This window comes from Felis catus, chromosome D3 (assembly GCF_018350175.1).
Source record: "Felis catus isolate Fca126 chromosome D3, F.catus_Fca126_mat1.0, whole genome shotgun sequence".
NCBI lineage: Eukaryota > Metazoa > Chordata > Mammalia > Carnivora > Felidae > Felis > Felis catus.
The window spans coordinates 63,244,788-63,267,528 of NC_058379.1; the positions used below are offsets into that span (position 1 = coordinate 63,244,788).

Below are 22,741 nucleotides of genomic sequence, written 5' to 3' on the forward strand. Positions count from 1 at the left end.
TTTGCCCAAAAAGGAAGACTGAGAGAACACATTTGTAATAGAATGATGGTCCTCCAAGGTATCTATATCCTGAATCCTCACAATAAGTGCATATATTTCTTTTATCTAAAAGAGATTTTGCAGCTATGGTTAAGTTAAGGCTCTTGAGATAGGAAGATTATCCTGGATGGTGTCTGTGAGGCCAAAGTAATCACAAGGGTCTTTATCAGTGAAAGAGGGTGGCAGGGAATGAGAGTCAACGAAGGAGAGGTGGTAATAAAAGTAGAGGAAGGAATGTGACACCATTGCTGGCTCTTGGTGGGAGAAGGGGCCACAGTCCAAGAAATGTATATTGGCTTCTAAATCTAGAAAAGGCAAGGAAATGATTTTACCAGAGGAGTGCAAGTCATACCCATGACACCTTAATTTTAGCTCAGTGATACCCATGTCAGAGTTTGATCTTCAGAGCTATAATATTTTTTTGTTATTTTTTTAAGCCACTAAATTTGTGGCAATTTGTTAGAGCAGTCACAGGAAACTACTATATGTATGCATTCTTCTAATATCTCTCTTTTCCTGATCTCCTTCCCTGTCACTGACCCCAATTTCCTGGATCTTCAATTGGCTCATATTTCCCTAGAAAGTGAGACCACAGCGTTGAAAAATAACCATCACTAACTGCTCAGGAGAATAAACTACTTTCTTTTGATGTTTCACTTTCTACACCCACTGGGGATGGGCTTCTCCTTTTGGTAAGCACATTGAGGCAGAGCCCTGGTTAAAAACAACCGAGAGATGGTTTTATATTCCTAGTTCATATAGCTTGTAAGTTTATTTTGAGTTTTCATGCAAGTCTCTCTAGAGAGATTTCAAATGATAATTGTTTGAGTATTTTTGAGTCAACTTGAGAAGTTATGATTTCTCTAGTTCTTGGGAATTTATGGAGGAGGAATGGATGTTTCAGTGCTGGCAAAGAATGACAAAGTCACCACGGGGAAGAGTTGAAGGGCACATGTGAGAACCTTGGGATCCTCCACACATTCATCCACCTCTAGAAGTTTGCTGTCAGAGCAATCATTAGATCTCTTTAGGCTTCACTGGTATATGGAAGTACACATAACTTGATTGCACATAACTGCCTATTGAAGGCTTACACATGCAATCAGAGCACAAATTAGTTTTCTTTTTCCATTGCCCCAATTACTTTGTTTAGGAGATAAGGAATTATTTATCCTCTTTAATCTAGAGGAAATCTCAGGCAGACCCATAACTTTTCTGATCTTTTAATCCAGCATTGTGAAGTTGGAGTCACAAAACATTTATCCCTGAACTCAGAATGTGCAGCGTATGAACAGTCAAATGCATTCACAGTTACAGTTCCTTTACTTGCTCCCCCAGCTGGGGTTGCTGCAGAGGGCAATAGAGATCCAGGCAGATTCTTCTTTCTTTCCTTGATTGTTCTCCCAGATTTGCAATTCAAACCCTCTGAGGTTGAATCTTAGTGAAGAAGGAATGGTAAAGGGAGCAGAAAAGTTCTTACGTGGCTGGTACAGGCACGTGGTGGTTTTTTGCTCTCTGAGTCTGGCCACTGTTCAGTGATGATGTAGCTTTCCCAATAGGGTTTCTGGATAAAGTAGAGGATGCCCAGCTAGATTGTACTTCCAGATAAACAGCAGATTTTTAGTTCCTTATGGTCCATGCAATATTTAACACCTGCCTTTACTAAAATATTATTTGTTTTTTTTTTCTGAAATTCAAATGTACCTGACACCTTGTATTTTTATGTGCTAAATCTGACAACTCTCTATGCCCAGGGACTCCCATTATTACTGGGGACATTTAGCTATAGTTTGCTTGATGTGGGTGATCTTTCCATTCTGACAAAAATCCCTTGGATACCTTGCTGGGGTCTGTTTGCCTCTGTGGATGCCTTATTAGATTAGATCTAAGACAACTCACTTGGCTACTCTCTTATGCTTGGCCTGCATTTGTTCAGTAAGAAACACTTATGCAACCTTTGCCCTGGTTAATACTGGGAATACACATCACCAATTTTACTACCTCACTTTTGTTCCTGCTATCCAGGCTGCTAGCCAACTGTGTCTTGCTCTTAGTTTTTCCAGCCCATGGTCAGACACCAGTCCACTGTGCCTCTTCATCAGCATCTGATATATCACATGCTCAGAGAGGTTACCCTGATGTCCATTAGCTAAGCCTGCAGTAGGGGCAGATACTTCCTACTGCTACCCCTAGAGGCAGGGGTTCACAGCAAAGAAACACCTCCTTCCAAAGAAGTGTTCATCACATTTCCCTCATTCAGTCTCCAATGACCAAATTCTCTCATTCCCTTATGTCTTATAATTGGGTTTCTACTTCTTCCTTTGAAAATTTTCACTGTGGTCTGGTAGTTCACTTCAGTGCATCTTGTCTGTTGTATCTTCCAACAAAATTTCTTAGTTAACATTTTGTCTATGTAGAAGAAGAGGTTGGGGTAGATGATCTCTAAAGTCTGTTCTTAGGCTAGTTTTCTGTATTTCTTTGGGACTCAAGTTTCTTCTCTCCTGTCCCAAGTCAATTTTGTCCCCTGAGTTGTTAGGCATCTCATTTCTGCTACACAAATTGGTTCTGATCAAGAGGTTCATTGTAAATGTTCTTATTGGAAAATTAGACTTCTCCTTTGACTACAAGAGCAACAGGAAGCAAAATTAGTCTTGAACAAGTATATATGTATCAGCAGTGGATGTATCTTTCTAAAAAGCTATTTTATAAAAATATAATCCTCCTTAAAATTTTCCAAGGCTTCTCATTGCCTACAAGATAAAGTGTGAAGTCCTTGGTAAGACATTCTTGCATTCCATGATCTGGTCCTTACTAACCCTCTTATTTTTCCCTTTACCCTTCTTCAACATGTACTATCTTTTTGGCCATTCATAGCTATTTATGTTTCTCAAATGAGTTAGGCCACTTTATGCTTTGTGCCTTGGGTTACTCTGTCCTCTTGTCTTAAATGCCTTTCCTGATTTTGTCCAAGTGGTAAAAGATAGAGTTTTGTTGACATTTTATCATGTCCCTCTTCCAAGGACCTAGAACACCCTCCTCTGTGATCTTTATTGTATCTCACACTTCTGAAGTGACTTTGCAGAAGAATGACTGATTAGTATTTACTCCATTTTGATTAGAAATCTGTCTCCCTCTTTCAGACTCTAAGTTCTTTGAGGCAGGGTCTATATTAGTTTTCTCCACAACCCCAGAAACTAGTGTCTTGCACGTGGCATATATTTCCTATATGTTGTTGAGAGAGTAAATTAATGATGTGTACAATCCCCTTCCATATGGTTACTTGGGACAGAATACCATGATTCTGCAGATGTTGCCTCTGCCCAAACTCTTTAGGGAAATCCCATTATGAAAATTTGGAGCCATTTCAGAGCCCCATGAGAAGGCAGTCTTGGTCTTCTATAATTTTTTGTAATTAGAAATAAAACATACTAGAGTAAAAAAAAATTAAACACACCTAGAATATAAGGATTGACTTACTTTGAGATTTAATATGTATCAGTATTAAACAAGATTTGTTTGAAAAGGAGCAAATGGCAAAAATGAATATATTCCTTCAGAAACAGCATGCCACAATATCTAATGGACTATTAATACTTTTACAATAGAGAGGGCAATCTTTTGTTTCTATAATTATAAAGTCCCGATTTGGTAGGTTTTTTTTTTTAATATTTGGAGTAATGGTTGCATCATATCCCAACAAATTTACTCCATTCCCTAATAGATATTATAGGTTCTGTGGCCACCTTAATATTAATATTACCATTTGTTTCTTATTAAATAATAAAATCATCTGGCTTCCACTTTTATAGAACTTAAAAGATTTTATTGTTGATCTAACTGTATGTGAGAGACTCGTTTTACAAATGAATAATACCCAGGCAATCCATAAAAATAGAACTCTAGGGGTGTCTGGGTAACTCAGTTAAGCATCAGACTCTTAAAATTGGCTCGGGTTATGATCTCAGGGTTGTGGGTTCAAGCCCCACATTAGGATCCATGCTGTCAGTGTGGCTGTCAGCATGCTTGGGATTCTCTCTTTTCCTCTCTCTGCCCCTCCTCCATGTGCACTCTCGCTCTCTAAAGAAAGAAAGAGAGGGAGAGAGAGAGAAAGAGAAAAGAAAAGGAAGGAAGGAAGAAAAGAAAGAAAAAGAGAAAGAAAGAAAGAAAGAAAGAAAGAAAGAAAGAAAGAAAGAAAGAAAGAAAGAAAAGAAAAGAAAAGAAAGAAAGAATCAAAGAATCGAAGAATTGAAGAATTAAAGAATTCTAACCCACAACCTGCAACAACTTGCCTAGGAAACCATCCTCTCATCTATAGTTAACAACTTAGGAAGCCAGTCTGTTACAAGTCCTACTTGTAGAAAGCCAGATTGCTACCTCTAGTAACCAATCGATTCGTTAATTTTTGTCCCAGCTACCAATTTAGGACCACACAGAGAAAGCCAATTAGACATCCCTAACCAATCACACAGGATTTCTCTCCCGCATTCTAGTTAGGCTGCCTACATCCTCCCAATTCCACCAGCCTCCAGTCAGGGCATTCCTGAAGACTTCTTTTTTCACTGTTAAGCTTTCTCTCTCCTTTGTTGTCTTTGAGTCTCTGTCACAGTGCAAGTAATGATAGCTGGTTCTCCTGTTGTATCAACATCTGAATAAATAGTCTTTGCTTTTTTTATTTGGTTGGTCTTTGCTTATTTCTACAAATGTGACACTAATGCTTTTTTCCTCCTCCTTTGGAACATAATAAATAATCTTAAAATTATTGTAGGTTTACCTCTATACACACACTTTTGAGGAAGAATTATGTGGAATCTTGGCCACAATTTATTGAGCAATTCCTTTATTTTGAGACTACAGACTGTATTTTGAATTTGGGTGGATTCAGATTTAACCTGATAGCTCTTTCCAGTTTCCTTTTATTCTCATTGTTCCTTATTACCTAGTCACTAATTGCAGTTTTAATTACCTTCTCATCTTTTCCAAAGATCAGGAATTTTTTTAAGAAAAGAAAAAAAAGTAGTTAATTTCCTGCTTAGGAAGGATCCCAAAATATGTTTCATCTTATGAATCAGCAGTCCCCAGTTGTCCCTTCTTCATAACCCATTTGAAAAGTTGCTTGATAGATGAGGAAACTATAGTGAAGAGTGCTTGACTATGCACACTACCCTAGCTGCTAGATGGGAATTACAGGGTGAAGTGCTGTGGCATGCAATCTGCAAGAAGCAGCAGAATAGAATGTCATTCTGGGTTAATTGCTCCCCTTGGTGGATGGCTTCCCTAGGTTGCTATTTTCGAATCACCCTTTTCTTGAGAGTTATGATCATTAGATCTCAGTCTGCTGACTCATATATCATATGTTTGATTAAATGAAATGCTCTAAATGCTAGCTGGGTTGAGGGCTCCAAGTTGTTTGTATTTAATTACAAATGCTATATATATGATTTCTTTTTCTAAGAATGTATTAAGAGAAGATGAATTTTCTCTGAACTAGAATTGGGTGGCAGAGTAATGCCTACCATGGTGCTCAGGTTACACTTTGGTACGTTTTGTCCTTGAGAATGTGATGTGGGCAATAGGCAGCAGATTTCACTAAATTAATTTTTTTAATTCATTAAAAAATAGATATTTCAAGTCAACAAGAATTTTCAAGCTTTGACTGTGTCTCCTTTGCTATGTCAAACCATGAAGGGATTGAGAAATGTTTATACTCACTTTGAAGAAAAAAAGTACGTGCAAATGCAACAAAGATAGAGGACTCTGTATTTTGTCTTTATGCGCCAGCCCCCACCCACTTTTTTTTAACTGTTTATAACATCTGCAAGTGCCCTCCAGAACCAAGCATCTCTATTTCTTGAGCTCTTCCCAAATTTCTGGTAGTTGAGTTATTCACTGCTCTGACCAGTGCTCCCTCTGGGCAAGGCTCCATGTTCCAGACTTTTCCATTCTTCTCCTAAATCAAAACTTAAGTCTTCTTTCATTCTGATGGGGGCATACCCTTGTGAGTGTGGTTCCAAACCAAATTATACCAAGATGTTTAGGGATTATCTGAATTTTACCCATTCTCTATGGATTTATATTTTAGTAGTAGACTCTTGAGAAACACCCTGGTCTCTCATCATGGAAACTTAAATGCCTGTAGGAGGCCACAAATGGAGATATAAAAAGCTATTGACATCCCCTAATATGACATTGTGATGGGCTGTCCAGTTTACGTATGCAAAGTCCAACGTTGAGAGTGACCTTGTAGAGAGCCAAGTATGATCCCAGAAAGTTTGAAGCCTTCTTCCTTCAACAGTTAGATTGCTATGAAACCCGTAGAATGGCCAGAGTTATGGTTTGATATGCTCTTCTTCTCTGTGAGATACTACTTCCTTCGACTCCATCTCCAGATACTTCTTCAGAAGATGGTAATTCCTTCTAGGAAGGGACTTCCTGACTGTCCTCATCAGGTGCCAAGGTCTTCTTTTTCCTATGTTCCAAACACATTTAGATAAATACTTGTTCACCCATACCTAGCAGAGTTCATAACAGAAACCTTGAAGTCTTGGCTGTAGAATCAGGACACAACTTAAGTGTTATTGTTTACAGGCCCGCCCCTTGGTGAGTCTCCAGTGTGTACTGTGCTTATCTAGGAGACCAAGAGTAGCTTCCAGATCCTTCCTGATGTTTTCTTGCTCTATTTTGTTCTTGGTGCTTTCTATTCAGCACCAGATCTGTGGGACACAGACCTTTCTGTCAGGGTAGCCCCTTTCCATAAGGGGCTCTGAGTCATACAGAACTGAGATCTAATACATTCTGCAGGCGCATTTTATGATTTTGGTCAGTAGATTACTTAACCATTTTCAGCATTGGTTTGTTGTTTGTCTTTAAAATGGGACTATAGCATCTTCTTTGTAGGGTCTTTGTAAGGACTCAAAGCATTATTTGTGTAAAATACATAGTTTTGTATATATGCTCAAATCTTAGTAAATGATGGCTCTCCTGGCTTTGATTTTTACCTTGGTGTGATATGTTTGATTATGAAGACATTTGAAGTCAACAAAACATCTTAAAAAAAAACAACCAAAGTTCTTGAGGTTATAATACATTAACAAATTCTAAAACTAGACAAAGAATTACTTTATTTTTTTTAGTCATTCCTGAGGGACTTAGGATACTTCATAAGCTATGACTGAATTTGTAGGTAGTATCCAAAGGGTATCTGTTCTTTAAAAAAATGAATACGTGTCAATTTTGAGGGGTAAACAATGAACCACATGATCTGAAGTCTTTCCTTCACCAACTGTGAATCAGCTAGAGTCAGGAGTGAGTAAATCATAGTTGAAGAAGAAGGAGTTAATGGCCTCAAAGTTCTGAAATTGATGGAGTTAGTCTTTGGTATCCTGGCCTCTCCTTTCTGCCATGTCTATTGGCCTCATTGTCTCCCCTTTTCCTTCTGAAAAACTCATTAGAAACTGATAGTAACCCTTATTTAAATACAAGACAATATATGTCACTAGTTTTCTCCCCTTGAGAACATTTGCATTTTCCACTTTATACGTAGGAATAGAAGGAAGATTGGTGCCTGATCAAAGGGGTTTGAGCCTTCTTCATGCAGGGCAAGAAAATGTTTGGAATGAAAGGGAAGAAGCCCTTTCCTAACCCCTCAAATTAGCCTCAGTAATGGTCAGATTTTGTGTTTCCTTTTTTATAGATGCCAATCTATAAAATTTTTGATTTAGAATTTTTGATTGGAATTGCATTGAATGTGTAGATAGCTTTGGGTAGCATTGACATTTTAACAATATTTATTCTCCCAATCCATGAGCATGGAATGTTTTTCCATTTCTTTATATCTTCTTCAATTTCCTTCTTATGAAGGAAATTTCTATAGTTTTTTTTTATATTTAGAAAACTATATAGAAAACTATAGTTTTCTATAGTTTCTCTCTATAGTTTTTAGCATACAGATCTTTTATATTTTCACTCTTATGTGGATCCTGAGAAACTTAACAGAAGACCATGGGGGAGGGGAAGGAGAAAAAAAAAGTTAGAGAGGGAGGGAGCCAAACCATAAGAGACTCTTAAAAACTGAGAACAAACTGAGGGTTGATGGGGGGTGGGAGGGAGGGGAGGGTGGGTGATGGGTATTGAGGAGGGCACCTGTTGGGATGAACACTGGGTGTTGTATGGAAACCAATTTGACAATAAATTCATATTAAAATGCAAAAATAAAAATAAAAAATAGGTAAAATTTTTGAACCTGTCCAATTTAAAAGATCAGATTCATATACAAGCATGGATGCTTTAACAGTTATGCATGCCTTTAAAAAGACTAAGAGAATCAATTCTAGGGCAGGTGGCAAACGTGTAATGTTGTATGCAGCAAGTCAAGCCCTGATGTAGAACTCCTGCGTTACATAGCTCCAATAACTATGAAGTTAGGATAAAATTGTTAAATATAAAATATGAAAAAATAAGACAACAAATGTAAATATATTTTAAAAGCACATAACACCTATGGGGCTGAAGCAATGGAGTTCTCATGAATCAGAAACCATTGTGTCTACCAGCAGTGTGAATTTTTGAGAACATCAGGAGCAGTTCTTCTTAGTTACCATTTGAAAGTAAATGAAAAGACAGTAAGCTTGCATTTTGCTGCAGTAAATACTATTTATTTAGGTAATTTGGGCAGTAAAATTACACAGTCACAATAATTGCTTTAATGACTCACTTGGGGTTTTTTGGCACAAAGAAATTGATTCCAGTAAAAGGGAATTTATTAAATAGAACTCAGCATTTTGAGATGAGCCCATTTAGATGAGTTTGTTTACATTTTTTTGGATAAATCACAAAAAGAAAATCATAAGAAATGGTGTTGATGATTGTCAAGGGTAAAATTGGGACTACTGAAAGGATGAACACTGCAGTATGATTAAATTAGATTTTCTTGTTTATTTTGATTCTAAGGGCCTTTTGTTAATTTAAGTTCAATCTTTTGCCTTGATTGGAATTGTGTTTATATGGATATATCTGGTGAATGTGCTTCTAGATAGGCATGCAGGTCTTTCGAATTTCACCTATATTTGAAAAGTGCAGTACTTTCATTTATGCGTATTTGTGAGTGTCTGTAGCCATAGGCAAACTTTTTTAAATAATTAGCTTATGGAATAGAAATGTAAGAATATAGTTCTTGCTTCAGCAGCACATACACTAAAATTGAAACGATATAGAGATTAACACGGCCCCCACACAAGGATGACATACAAATTCATGAAGCATTCCATATTTAAAATAAAGAAATGTCAGAATATAAATAGTAATATCAAACTTCTAGCTTTTTTTTCTAGATATTTGGCCATTAGCCCTATATATATTCCATATACCAAAGAGGTGCAAAATTGTGAAAATGTTTTGCATTTAAAACAGCAGGTAGGACTTCTTATAAACCTTGGAGTTTTTAAAGACTCTAGTCTTAAAATACTGATATCTCTGCAAGTAACTGTTTATACAAAGAGAGGGTTAATTTTTCACTTATTCAATATGTATTGAGCACACTCTGAGCCCCAGTCCCTGACCATAAGGAATGTAGGGTTTAAGGAAAGTGACAAAAAGACAGTGGTTACAGATGAGATCAGTGTTCTGTGACATTGTGACATGAGTCACATAATCCAGTTATTTTAGGGAGTCAAGAAGGACTTTCAAGAAGCAAAGTTTAAAATGGAAAACAAAGAGGAAGAGGACATGAAGTCATGGTAAGAGCTTTAGGTAAAAGTTAAAGATTGCAAAGGCTCAGAGGCATGACAGAGAATGGTGCCTTCAAGAAAGTGTGTAAAGTTGAAGGGGAAGTGGAAAATTGAGGCTGATGAGGAAAAGGGGTAGGTCATGAGAGGTCTTAATAACTGATCTAAGTAATTAGAACTGTATCCTGTGGCAATAGCAATTGCTTGGAAGATAATAAGCAGGGAAATGATATGACCAGGCTGGACCCTTAAAAGATCACTCAAGATGCCATGTGGAAAATGAATTATTGGGTCTAGAAGTTGAAATGAAGGATAAAGTGCTTTTTGCAGCTGTGAAATTTGGGAAAGAATATTGGTAACCAGAAATGAGATTGTGTACTGGTGGTACAAAGAAATACACACATATCAAAGATGCTACATATGGAAGTAGAATCAAAAAGTCTTTGTGAGAGATTAGAAGAAGGGAATAAAAAATAAGTAAAAACCAAACTCAATCCTGGTTTCCTGTTTAAGCAACTGGGTTTATAATGGTAGTGTTCAATGAAATGGGTAGGATTTTAAGAGGAATAGTTTATTAGTCAGGTTAATTCTACTTGTTATAACAATCCGAAAAGTTCAGTGACTAAACACTGAGAGTATTTTGTGTTGCTCATCACACAGCTTAATAATAATAATAATAAGAAGAAGAAGAAGAAGAAGAAGACTGTTTCCCTAGTTGCAACTTAAGGATCTGGGTTCCTTCTATCATGTGGTTCTACTGTTTCAGAGTCCTTTGGTTCCATTTGTCCTGGTGGAAGAAAGAGATTTTATCATTATTTTAAGGCATTGGGTGTTTAAAATAGAATTTATCTTTATACTCACTAATACAGAAGTAGAGTGCTACCATAACAAACACCTGTAGCATGTGACAAGGAATCAAGGTCATGCAGCAAAGAGAGAGGAACCTGACAGTGGAGATGGAAAAGATGCCTGGCTATGTACTGTAGTGGCAGAAAGAAAAACTCTTTCCTGTAATAACTTGGGGTATGTGTAGACTACTTCCCAAGTGGAACTAGCATTTCTAGGTAGAATTTTTCAGATAAAACTTCAGTTGTGTGTAACTGGTGTTAGTGATTGCCTTGAGTAAGTGGTGCAATGCAAGCAAGACCCCAGGAAACAGCAGGCTTCCAAGAAGCTTGGCTGAAGGTAAGGAGCAAGGTGATATCGTCACTAGATGTATGTATGGGGTTAAAGGAGATGTTAAAACATGATAGGATGAGAAGGAATGTATGAGTGATCCACAGTGCCTCATTTCCATTGCGGATTATAGGGAATCCTGTCTTACACCATATTTTAGCTCTAAACTTCACTTTTAATCCTAAAAAAAAAATCTGTAACTTATTGTAAACTCCCATGAGGATACATTTTAAACGTCTTCAGTGCTAGGGTTGTATTCTACTTCTGTATGTTCCCCAGGGCTAAAAGCAGATTTGAACACAAGTGAATGCAGTACATATTTTATTGATGTTTAACCACTATAGACATTGAAATTGCTTAATTGGGAAATGAGATTCTGAAGAAAAGACATGGTATTAAATTTCAGAACTAGGAATCTAGGATATAAGTTAGAAAAGAAAACAATTCCTATTTCCCAGAATTCTGATGAACGTTACCAGGGAATTTTTAGAACATTCTAGTACAATAATTTTTAATTTTAGTTTTTGGGCCACTAACAATCTCCTTAGTTATAAATATGTATTGTGCAAATTATAAAGCTGCATAGTTACATTATGTGATAAAATACTTATATATTTCTATAACTGTATATTAACATTTTATTAATAATATTTATACTAATATACTACTATGAGCATTTGCATTTATATTATTGTCTGACTTTCACATTAGTTACCTAATCCTGACACAGCCTAGGAAGATAGGCTAGGAAGATACATTTATTTTTACTTAGTGACAGATCTGGAATTACAATTCAGTTTCTCTGCTTCCCAGTCCAAGGATCTTGCCCTATATAAGCTCAATCAATGCATTTGTGACATTTGTGTCAAAAGTATTTAGTTCATACAGTCTTGCAAATTTTTGTGTCTGCCTTCCTTTTCCTGGTTTCTTTGAAATGTTTGAAAAGAATAATAATTAATCTCACCTAAATAGATTTAACACATCCATCCAATATTCATTTGGTAGATGGCTATAGATGGTGAGGATTTGAGGGCCACTTCTGCCTGAGAAATCCATTCAAGTAGCCTGAAACTTTTTTTCACTCTGCAGGGCTAGCGTGTAAGGTCTTGATTCTGTGTCCCATGTCAGGGTTTTCTGGGAACCGCACTGCAGTGGCTGACTCTTACAAGCACCACTGCTCTTAGCAATACTTTCTGTCACTAGGTGGGGACTAGTAGGGTTAGTGTCTTTTCTGTGACCCTGAAATCACTCAATGTTATTTGTTGTATGCAACTGCCTACATGCAAAGTTGACTGGCCACGGAAGAATGAGTGCTGTAGGTAAAAGTACTGGATTGGTTATCAGGGAAACAATCCCAAACTACAGCAAATTTTAATTTCCAGAGATTATATCCAGAATTATATTTAGTTACATAAAAAAGTGCATGCTACTAGCCAAAGCTGTAATATGGTAACTCTATTATTATTTTAGTTATGGCCAGTCTACATTTCATTCATCTCTTCTGTTGTCATACTGCAGATAATGACCTGTCCTTTTCATGAAGATAGAATAAAATATGCCTTTGGGAACAAAAAGAAAGGAACACGGTCTAATGAAGAATTCAGATGAATGGTACTGGGATGTTGAGTTTACATCCAGTTCTGTGTTCTAAATGTCATTCTTAGTGGTCATATATTTTCAAACATTTATTTTTAAATGATGGAAAAAAAGATAATTGTCAGTTGGAGATTTTTCCAAGTTTTTCATACCAGTTTTGAACTAGGTCTTGCACCCAATTTTAAAATACTTTGAAGCAGTGCTTATATTGGAGTTAATCTTTCCCCAGAGAATATTAAGTCTCCAGGAAAAGAATGTCCCTTACGAATACAGCACGTGGTTTCAATTAAAGAGATCTGGACTGAATAGAAGGTGTGCATTTTACAGTTAGATCTACCATCAGATAAGTATGTATTTTCTTGAGACAAATCATTTTAACTTCTCCATGTTCATTTTCTCACCTATAAAATGGGAAAACAATGCCTATACCTTCTGTAGGAATTCTAGGGTGTCATATATACATATTCAATAGAATAAGTATTTGGAAAATATAATCTCATTTAACAAGCCCAAGATTTATGATTATGCCCTAATGCATAATCATAATTCACTAGCCATTGTGGACCTGGGGTACTTCGAAATGTGGTACACTTTTTCTTTTTCTTTTTTTTCTTAGTTTCTATTTTCAAAATTGGCTCACAGCTTGGATATATTTGAGTAAAGCAGCTTTTCCTTATGGCCCCAATCATATGGCTCTTGAGCATATAGGGAAGAGTGTGAAAGAAGAGGGTGGGAAAGCATAACATTAAATATGCAAACTCCCTAGAGTTTTCTTGGCTTGAAGTAAGTTGTCTCTAAAAAGAAAAAAAAGGGGGGGGGGGTAGTAAAGAAAGGAAAAAGACCTGAGTCTTTTTTTCCCTTGTCTATTAAAATATTTTCTGTGGTCAGATTTACCTCCCTCAGTTTCTTTTTTTCTTTCTTTCTTTTTTTTTTAAATTTTCATTAAGTGCTTCTAAGAAATTAGATTAGATTAAACTTTATTAATCTCTCCTCAGCTCTAATTGAGTTTGTATATACAATCTCAAGCAGGTATCTGCCTTTAAAGAGAAGAACGCCTCCCTCCCACCCCCCACCATGCCTTCTTTTATTAAATGCCCTCTTTAAGATTCTGCTTTTCATTTATGTCACCTGTTAATGGGTATGGGCTCACAGAAAGGATTGTTGAAGGGAATGTACCCTGTTTGGGTTTAAGTTGCTCAAGGAAGCAAACCTAGCAAGTAGCATTCGGTTTCTTAGATAATGGTGCCATCTTCCTGGCACTTATAGAGACAATGAAATATTCATGAGTTTCTTAAAGGCTTTTGGAAAGAATGTGTGTTGGAATGGAACATTAATGAGCCAGTCTCTTCTGGTTTCATGCCAGGCAGGGGCTGTTAAATAATTAAGGTGTGACAAGCCAGAGTTTACACAGGAGGAGGTGGAAAGTAGTCCTTCAGCCTTGGAAATGTTCCCCTGCCATATTGAAATGAGGACCCATCTGGTCCAAGTTCTCTTATGTTCCTTGGAGTATTCTCTCTAAAAACATCATGGTACCCAGTGCATTGAAATGTTTTGCTAAAAACCTGCTGAAGGAACATTGAACTACTTCAAACATGTTTGGAAATCATTCAATTAGCCTTTATTGAGTGTGATCAGCACTGAGGCATTGGGGGAAAAAAAACAGGATAATTGTACCTCAAGTTTTCTACTTTCTAATAACCTCAGACTAATTGGAAAGCTATGGAAGAAACTACTCTGTGATCAGTTGTTGAGTTGTGTAGAGCTTTAAATGATAGAAGGAGAGATACATTGAGGACTATTGAGTCAAGAGGTTTTCATGGGTACTGGGTGACTTATCTTGGGACTTGGAGTAGATATTAGACTTGTATGACCAGAGGAGAAAATAAGGTTCATATTAAGAGGAATAAGAAAATGAACAAAAGTGTAGAGAAAGGAATGCACAACACTTGAAGAAAGTGAAAGTATGCTGTAATGCTATGTCATCAGTAGGCATGTGGAAAATAGCATTCCTATTTCTCACACACAAAAATATATCAATAAAATGAGCCTGTGTCCTATTTGGGTGAATGTTGGCTCACCATGGCATCCAGAATCTGTGAAAGGTAAGGTGGCCTCCCAGGAGAGACTGACTCAGTCTTCCAGCAAAATAGACAAATGGAACTCTGAGGAGTTTTTATGTGTGCAGATCTTTCATATCAGATCATGAAAGCAGACATTTTCACAGCTTTACATTAAATATGCAAAATCTCATGGTTCTTTCATAAGAGAAAATATTCATGTTGCTTCCCTTGGTCACCCTTACATTATCCTCAGAGTTGTCATTTTGCGGCTTTCTCTGCAAGGCTGGGCTTCAGAGATATTAAATGGCTGCATTTGCCTGTTCATTTTTTTGCCTTCACTTAAACAACTAAGCACCCACTCTGCACAGAATACAAGGTTTCAAAAACCCATGTTTATCTCCATCTCTCTGGCTTACAAACTAGTTTAGAGAAATAGGCAAATAAGAAAATTTAATAAAAGTCACTCTTAGTCTTACAAAGAAATCACAGCTAATGTTTTGATTAATTGATGTTTAAAAAAATTTTTCCCTATATAGCATGTGGAGATCATTTATTTATTTATGTGTGTATATCCATACATATATATGTGTTTAGAATAACAGTAATCCTACCAAATCTATAGTTTATATCTTAATTTTTCTTTTGTGTTATGTTAGAAAAGATTTCCTAAAAATTGTTAAAATAAAGTATGTCATTTCAAGCTATACTTAATCTCCATATAGCATACCATAATTTATTAAAATATTCTTTATTCTTGAGGATTTGCATCTTCATAATATTTCATTATTACAATTAACACTTTGATAACACCACTTGACATCAATGTATAATTCAACGCTTATTTTCTCAGAGTAAATTCCCAGATGTAAAATATCTGGATCAAAATGTATTAACATTTTTAGTGATTTTGGGTCATATTGCCAAACCTGTCCCCCAAAAATACCAATTTATCATCCATTCAATGGATGAGAAGGCCCATCTATTTCATAAAAGATTCATTGTCAACTTGAATATGATCTTTTAGAGAGATCTTATCAATTTGATAGGTGAAAATAATGGCATTGTTTTTATTGAGTTAGTTATGAAGTTGAACGGTTTTCTTTTCATGGATCTTTGTGTAGAGTTTGTATGTGTATGTATGTGAGTTGTTATAACCTTTGCTCACTTTTCTATTTTGTAAGTGGGCTTCTGTAACTATTAACAGCAATTATTATTTTTATGGTCCTCATAAAACTTCTAATAATGACAAATCTGTTTTGGAAATCAATGAAGAATTATATTCAGGACTTCTGTACTCCAAAACCATATATCATAGGAATAAAATTGGAATCTTAAGGCTTTTTAAAAACACATTTTAAAATAGATTCAAGTCACTAGACATGAGCTTTAGAGGCTGATCACTTTCTTCTGAAAACTGATTTGATTTTCAAGTCCCAAGTCTGTTTGTTTCTCTTCATCACTTTCTAACACAGAACCTTCTACCTGCTAGGAGCTACTGAAATTCAGACACAAACTTCTGGAAGAAAACGCTTTTTTTGTTTGTTTGTTTGTTTTATGTTGTTTTTTGTTTGTTTTTTTGTTTTGTTTGTGTAGGTGACAGCAGATGATACATTTCATTATATTAGGAAGAAAGAATTATTCTTTAAGTGCATGGAAATATTTACAAACATAATTTTATCTTGGGAGTCTTTAGCTTACTCATTCATTTTCTTTCCTCCCACAGGCCAGGGATAAGAGCATCATTGTCCAGAGGTATAATCTCACTCTTAGATTCTTCCTTTTCCCCCATAGTCCTTCATGAAATTAGTTCTTTTCTCTCTCTCTCTCTTTTTGCTAATCTTTCAGTTTAACAGTTTTACTTCCATCAGTTTTTCCCATATCATTCACACCTTAAAAAAAAAAAACTTTTCTTTCTTCAAGCAAGAGAAAGGAGGGTTCTGCCCTTTAAATACCATGCATATTTATGGGGCGCCTGGGTGGCTCAGTCAGTTAAGCAGCCCACTTCGGCTCAGGTCATGGTCTTGCGGTCAGTAAGTTTGAGCCCGGTGTCCGGCTCTGTGCTGACAGCTCTGAGCCTGTTTCAGATTCTGTGTCTCTCTCTCTCTGACCCTCCCCCTGTTCATGCTCTGTCTCTCTCTGTCTCAAAAATAAATAAAGGTTAAAAAAGAATTTAAAATGCCATGCATATTTTTATTTTAATAACACCTAATTTGTAGAGTTGGAAAATAGGAATCTTATCCTAGAGCGAGCTGAATCATTCATTATAATGCAGCAAAAGTACATATATAAAATAAATAATATAAAATATATATAAAAATACATAAAATGTTACATTTAGAATATATTTTATCAATATATTTAATACGTATATTAAGTGTTTTAACATTAAAAGAGCTTATGCTTAGCCTCATGAATACAATCCCCGATGGATACAACCTAATAGCATTGTTGTGATCTAAATATCTCATTATAAGAGTTAAAAATGTTATCAGTTGTCAGTGAAATAAAGGCTCTGGCCCTGGGGGGCGAGACTGGTTGGTATACAAATCTAAGGGGCTCCCTCTGTCTTGGGGTAGCACAAATCAGCCTTGGTTTTGGCCAGTATGGAGGGACTGATAGTTTGGGAGGTATGAATAGAAAGAGTCCCACACTTATCACCTCTTAAAACTGTCTCCTGTCATCGGGAATGTCAGAGCAAACACACAGATGAAAATGTAATCATATTCATGAAGAAACACTTAAGTACACATGAAAAGAAAAGGCACATGACATCATGACCAATTTGTTCTCAAGGAGAACTCACCTACAGGTGGATTAATGCAGAAATTCACGTAAAGAATGTATTAGTGATAGTTACTCAAGTAACTCCTTGTAAGTCACTTTTCTCCATAAGACAGGTCCAAGGCCAGAATTCTGTGGGCAGACTTGATGAGGTGCCTGCAACTGATGGAAGGCAGTAGGAGAGCTGGCCCTGTGGTTGCTGTCAATGGTTCCTGGTTATTGGCAATCAGCACAGCTTTTGGGTTTCCCTGAGCTTAAAATGAGGTTGCTCTCGGTCCTGAGATTGCTTTTCTCCATCTCCTTGCTACTACTCCATTCTTTGTTGCCCCTTTTTCATTTCTGGCTTTTACCCAAATCCTCATTTCTGTGCTCAGGGTCTCCCTTGCTTGAGTGTATGTGCCCACCTGAATTTTGCTCAATCTTCTCAACTTGACCAGTGCTCTGCCTAATTCCTATTCCTGGAAATCTGGCTGATCACGTCCAGCCTCACATTTTTTGGCCAAACTTCTCAGCTTTCCCCTTGGAATGTCTCTGGAGTCTGATTATTTCACAACATCTCTACAAACACCACTCTCATCTAAGCCATGGTTTTTGCACGATAACCTATCCGTATTCCCCTTCCTTGCTCATCTTTTATCATAATATGTCTCATCTTTGAACACAGCATATTTTGTTTATCTCTTCTTGTAGAATGCAGTCTCCATGAGGGCAAAGACTTTGACCTTTTTAAAATTTGTACTACTTAATCTCCCAGTGCTTAAAAAAGTCCCTAGTGCAAAATGGCCCTGTAATAACTAAGTGGTGAATGAAGGAAGGTATGAATGAATAAATGAATGTACAGTGTTTATACCCCTGTCTTACTTCATTGTATTGGAAGTAATACCTCAGGCCCCTCAAACATTTAAATATTAGGGAAATTTCTATCTTACTCTCAGTGTAGAGAAATAAATAGAACAATTTGCTATGTACAAAGTCACCATACACCTAATAGATAAGAGGAGTATTTCTGGGATGGTGTATATATTTATCATACCCCATCTCATCCTGCTCATTGAGCAACTTGGAAAGGATGTTAATGAAGTTAGTAGTGAAGGAAATGAGACAATTGGAAACCAAGATCAGGAAAGGATGAAGTTAGTTCCTATCACTGCAGGCACATACTGCACATCCAGCTTGAACTGTCCCAGTTTAAAAGCAAAGAAGGAATATAGATCAGCTCAAGATTTGCAGTGTCTGTGAAGACAAAACAATACCAGGCATGTAATTTGCTAGCATTCTGTACTTGTCCTTATGAAAGCCTTTTACATTGTAAATTCTTGCATTGTTTTCTGTTTTCCCCGACAAGCGGTGTGCTCCAGGATGGCCGACTAAGCTAGCTATGTTTTCCCCTTTGCCTAGTTTGGTTTTATTTATTTATTTTTTTAATTTTTTTAAATTTTATTTATTTTTGAGAGAGAGACACAGAATGTGAGCGGGGGAGGGGCAGAGAGAGAGAGATGGAGACACAGAATCTGAAGCAGGCTCCAGGCTCTGAGCTGTCAGCACAGAGCCTGATGTGGGACTCGAACTCACGAACCGCAAGATCATGACCTGAGCCGAAGTCAGCCATTTAACCGACTGAGCCACCCAGGCGCCCCAGCCTAGTTTGGTTTTAATATTTGAGAAAAACAAAAACCAAACCAAAAATAGTTTGGTTTTAATATTTGAGAACAAAGGAGTTACTGAGTGAATGAACAAAGGTTAAATTAGGAGCATCAAGACATTTTAGGGCCTGTGCTAAGACAAAGTGCTTAATGAAACTGGAGTGAATGACCCAGGATAGGTCAGTTCCAGGTTTAGGTTAATCGTGGGTATATTGACAAATTTCAAAAAAGTAGAAATATATTGAATAAACCTCAAATAATTGAAAGGCTTTCTGCTCTGTAATGCAAGTCTAGCCAGTTCAAAGGAAGCTCTGATTTTAAAAGTCAATATATTGACGTGGCAGATCTTAATGAAGGAGTTAGTTAATAAGTATTGCTCCTATTTTGGAATTCTTGGGCACGCTAACATGTTTCAGTTGCTGAGTGCTACCTATCCCCAGAAACCGTGGCCTTGGGTTTAGGATGGGTATCTGAACCCTAACCCTGACTTTTTTCCTCTGCCTAGCTTGAATTTTGATCACCTTCATTTATTACTAATTTATTGAGAACTTAACCTTTTAGCAAGCATTTTCTAGATATTTGAGATAAAGTGAAAGATCCATACCCTGCCCTCACATAGCTCAAATTCATACAGTAATGCACAAATGAAGTTGAAAATTTGTAACTTTCCTGTAGTTTATGGGATAATTGCTTAGAAAACTCAGTAGCCTTCTAGGCAGTTGCCAGTGGACAAAGCTGACTATTGAGCTTCACCTTCAGGCTGATAACTTAAATCAGACCCTTTCTTGCCTTAGGCTTGGCCTGTCACAGTCAGACTCCCCAGGGTTAACCCTGAGAACCAGCCTTTTAGTCAGGTGTCTTATCATTTGTAGGATCCTTTTGGGTATTCCAAGCACTGTCCTATTCTAGATCATTCCCCTGCCCTCCTGGTTTGTGCTCTCTATTGCTGCAGTAGATAGTATGGTTTTCTACACTTGAAAAACTGGATGATTTCAGCAGAATTTAGCCCTGATACTCCTCAGGAACATGACCTTGCAAAATTATTTCATCTCTCCAATCCCCAGTCTGTAAATAGGAATAATATGCCTTTTTCTAAAAGTTTCTACAACAGTCAAAGAAGATGAGATATAATTTATCACAATGCCTGTCATTGGGGCTTCTGTTTTTTGTTACTCAGTTCCTGTGAACAGAAGTATAGCCAGTAAACTATGCCTGAAGGAAAGAAGTAGAAGCCTAGGAAAACTGAAAGAGTCCATTGAATTTTTAAATTGAAATGATTCCTCTGGAGAGTATCCTTAGGTAAGTTATTGAAAGCAGTAATTTGTTAGTAATATTTGGGACAGAGTGACCTTGGGAAATGTAGATGGTGGAGTAGTTCTCATAATCACCCTTGGTTATTGTATTCATTTCACACTTCAAGATTCAGTGACCTACATGATATATACAAATAAATTTACAATAACTAAGAATCACCATGATTATTGTTTTTAATTCAAATCAATCAAACTGCTATAGCACCCAATGTAAAATATTTAGCAATTAAACATAACACTACAGACAAAAGCTTTTCTGGAAAAAAAGAAAAAGATAATTTCTCTCATTTTTCTTTGAATAATGCCACTTTCTCTGTGTGTGTGTGTGTTTTTTTGAATAGCACTGAAGTTTGGGGTGCCATTGTACTCTTTAACTGTTGATTTGCATTTGAAATCCTCCAAAGAGTGTAGTCTAAAGTGCCAATTTAGTTATATTTTTATTCAATCCCCCACACTTGCTCACACTTGCTATTCCTGAGGCTATGAGTCTTTATTAAGGTTATAAAATGCTTCGACCTTCATAAAAGGCACAGTGACTTCCCTTGAGGTCCACAGCATTAATGATGAGGTGAAATGCAAAATCATTATCTGAGGGCAGCATCTCTCCTACCACAGAAGCTATTCAAATCATCCGATTGAAAGGCAAACCTATCCAAAAGCTGATAAAGAATTCTCCCTGGCAGTTGAAATATTGGACAAATTGCTTTTCAACCTATGATAGAATGTTAACTGGGTGACAGCCAAATGATGCTGCTGGTTCACTATATTCCACCTCTGTAAGCTGGGTAATTGATAGTCTTTGGGTCTAGAGGTCAAAAGTTGTTGGTGAGTTTGCAATGAGTAACTTCACTGTGGAAAAGGGCCAGTGGTGAGTGTTTATTACTCCCCATTGTTTCAGCACCAAAGGCTCTGCAAGGAAAGCCATGCTTCATTCAGGGTTGGTGTCACATTTGCATTCAGGTGTTGGTGAAAACTTGTAAGTGCATCGGTGGAAAATTGAAGGCTGACAACATGAAAAAATGTCACTTATATAAAAAGCATATTTTAAAGATAGGGTCTTACCTTCTTCCCTTCTCAGAGAGCTGTGTGCACCTACCTATGAAATACCCATAGGTGATGCTGGTGGCAAATATGTGGTCTACAACAAAACCAGTCTGTTTATTTTATCCTAGATCTGAAGGTTATATTTAAAAAAAGCCTTGAGTATTTGAGACTGGAAAGTCCACCTTGACCAGTATTTACCATAAAAATTCATTTTTTGCATGATGAAAAAAAGTTCTCAATGAATACATCAAAATCCAAATTCATATAGTCCTTATATTTATTATGAAGTAGGTGTTCTTGGGCTCCTGTTACGTAAGATGATGGTTTGATATAGGATATTAGAGACAACGAATGTCCTTGTTAAAAGGGATGTGAAAAATCATGGGTTCATGGGTTCCCATCTAGTTCCTGAGTCCACAGAGGATCACCAGTCTATAAAAGTAGAATGTAGGTTGAAAATCATTTTCAGTATTTCATAAAAGTTGCTGGAAATCATACATTTACAGGTTGATGTAAGGATCAACTTTATTTGCTTTTGACTGGCTTGATACCAACTCAGGGCATAAGTAATGCTATTATCTGTGTTCTCACTGCTATTCAGAAACTCTGGTTAGCAGTAAAGTAATTTATGATAAGTACATAAAATCTGAATCTTCTATTCAGCTGGTCAACTAAACTTAACCCTTGATGACTATGTAGCTCTTGATACTGTTGAAGCATTTTCTTATCTAAACCAGGCATTAAAGCATAAGAAACAGTACTGGTATTTGCTTTGGCAACCCATATACTAAAATTGGAATGATACAAAGAAGACTAGCATGGCCCCTGAGCCAGGATGATATGCGAATTTGTGAAGATTCCACAGTTTTAAAAGGAAAGGCTATTATGGGGCGCCGGGGTAGTTCAGCCAGTTGTGTGCGCGACTTTGGCTCAGGTTGTGATCTCGCATGGTTTGTGAGTTCCAACCCAGCATCAGTCTCTATGATGGTGGTGTGGAAACTGTTTGAGATTCTCTCCCTCTGCCCCTTCCCCACTTGTGCATGCTCTCTCTCTCTCAAAAATAAAAAAATACACTTTAATTTTTTTTCTAAAAAGGAAAGGGTATTCTAACACACAAACTATTTTTGTACTAGAATTTGCTAACTTGTAATATGGAATTTTCCTTTTATCAGTATTACTCTATAAGTCGCTTGGACATTGGCCACTTGTAAAAATTTAAACCCTAACAATTATGAAAACCACGTTGAAGAATAATAATAATTAACTTCATTTGGTTTTAATTTTTAATATTTGCAGAAGAAGACTGGGGAGGGAATAAAGAAGAAGAGTGGGTGATTTCTTTCCTAAGTATAAAATAAAGGAATGTGCAT

At 36.7% G+C, this 22,741-nt stretch overlaps 1 long non-coding RNA gene, 1 other non-coding gene and 1 pseudogene across 2 annotated transcripts in view; all 3 read left to right on the forward strand.

Annotated features, from left to right (window-relative positions):
* Window positions 1–22,741, forward strand: part of LOC109493429 — a 557,438-nt gene that overhangs the window by 424,548 nt on the left and 110,149 nt on the right. The gene's annotated exons all lie outside the window — the stretch shown is intronic.
* Window positions 9,209–9,308, forward strand: LOC111557438 (annotated as a pseudogene).
* LOC111557432 lies at window positions 22,135–22,241 on the forward strand. The gene has a single exon (XR_002737470.1). It is a non-coding gene; the product is annotated as a U6 spliceosomal RNA (small nuclear RNA).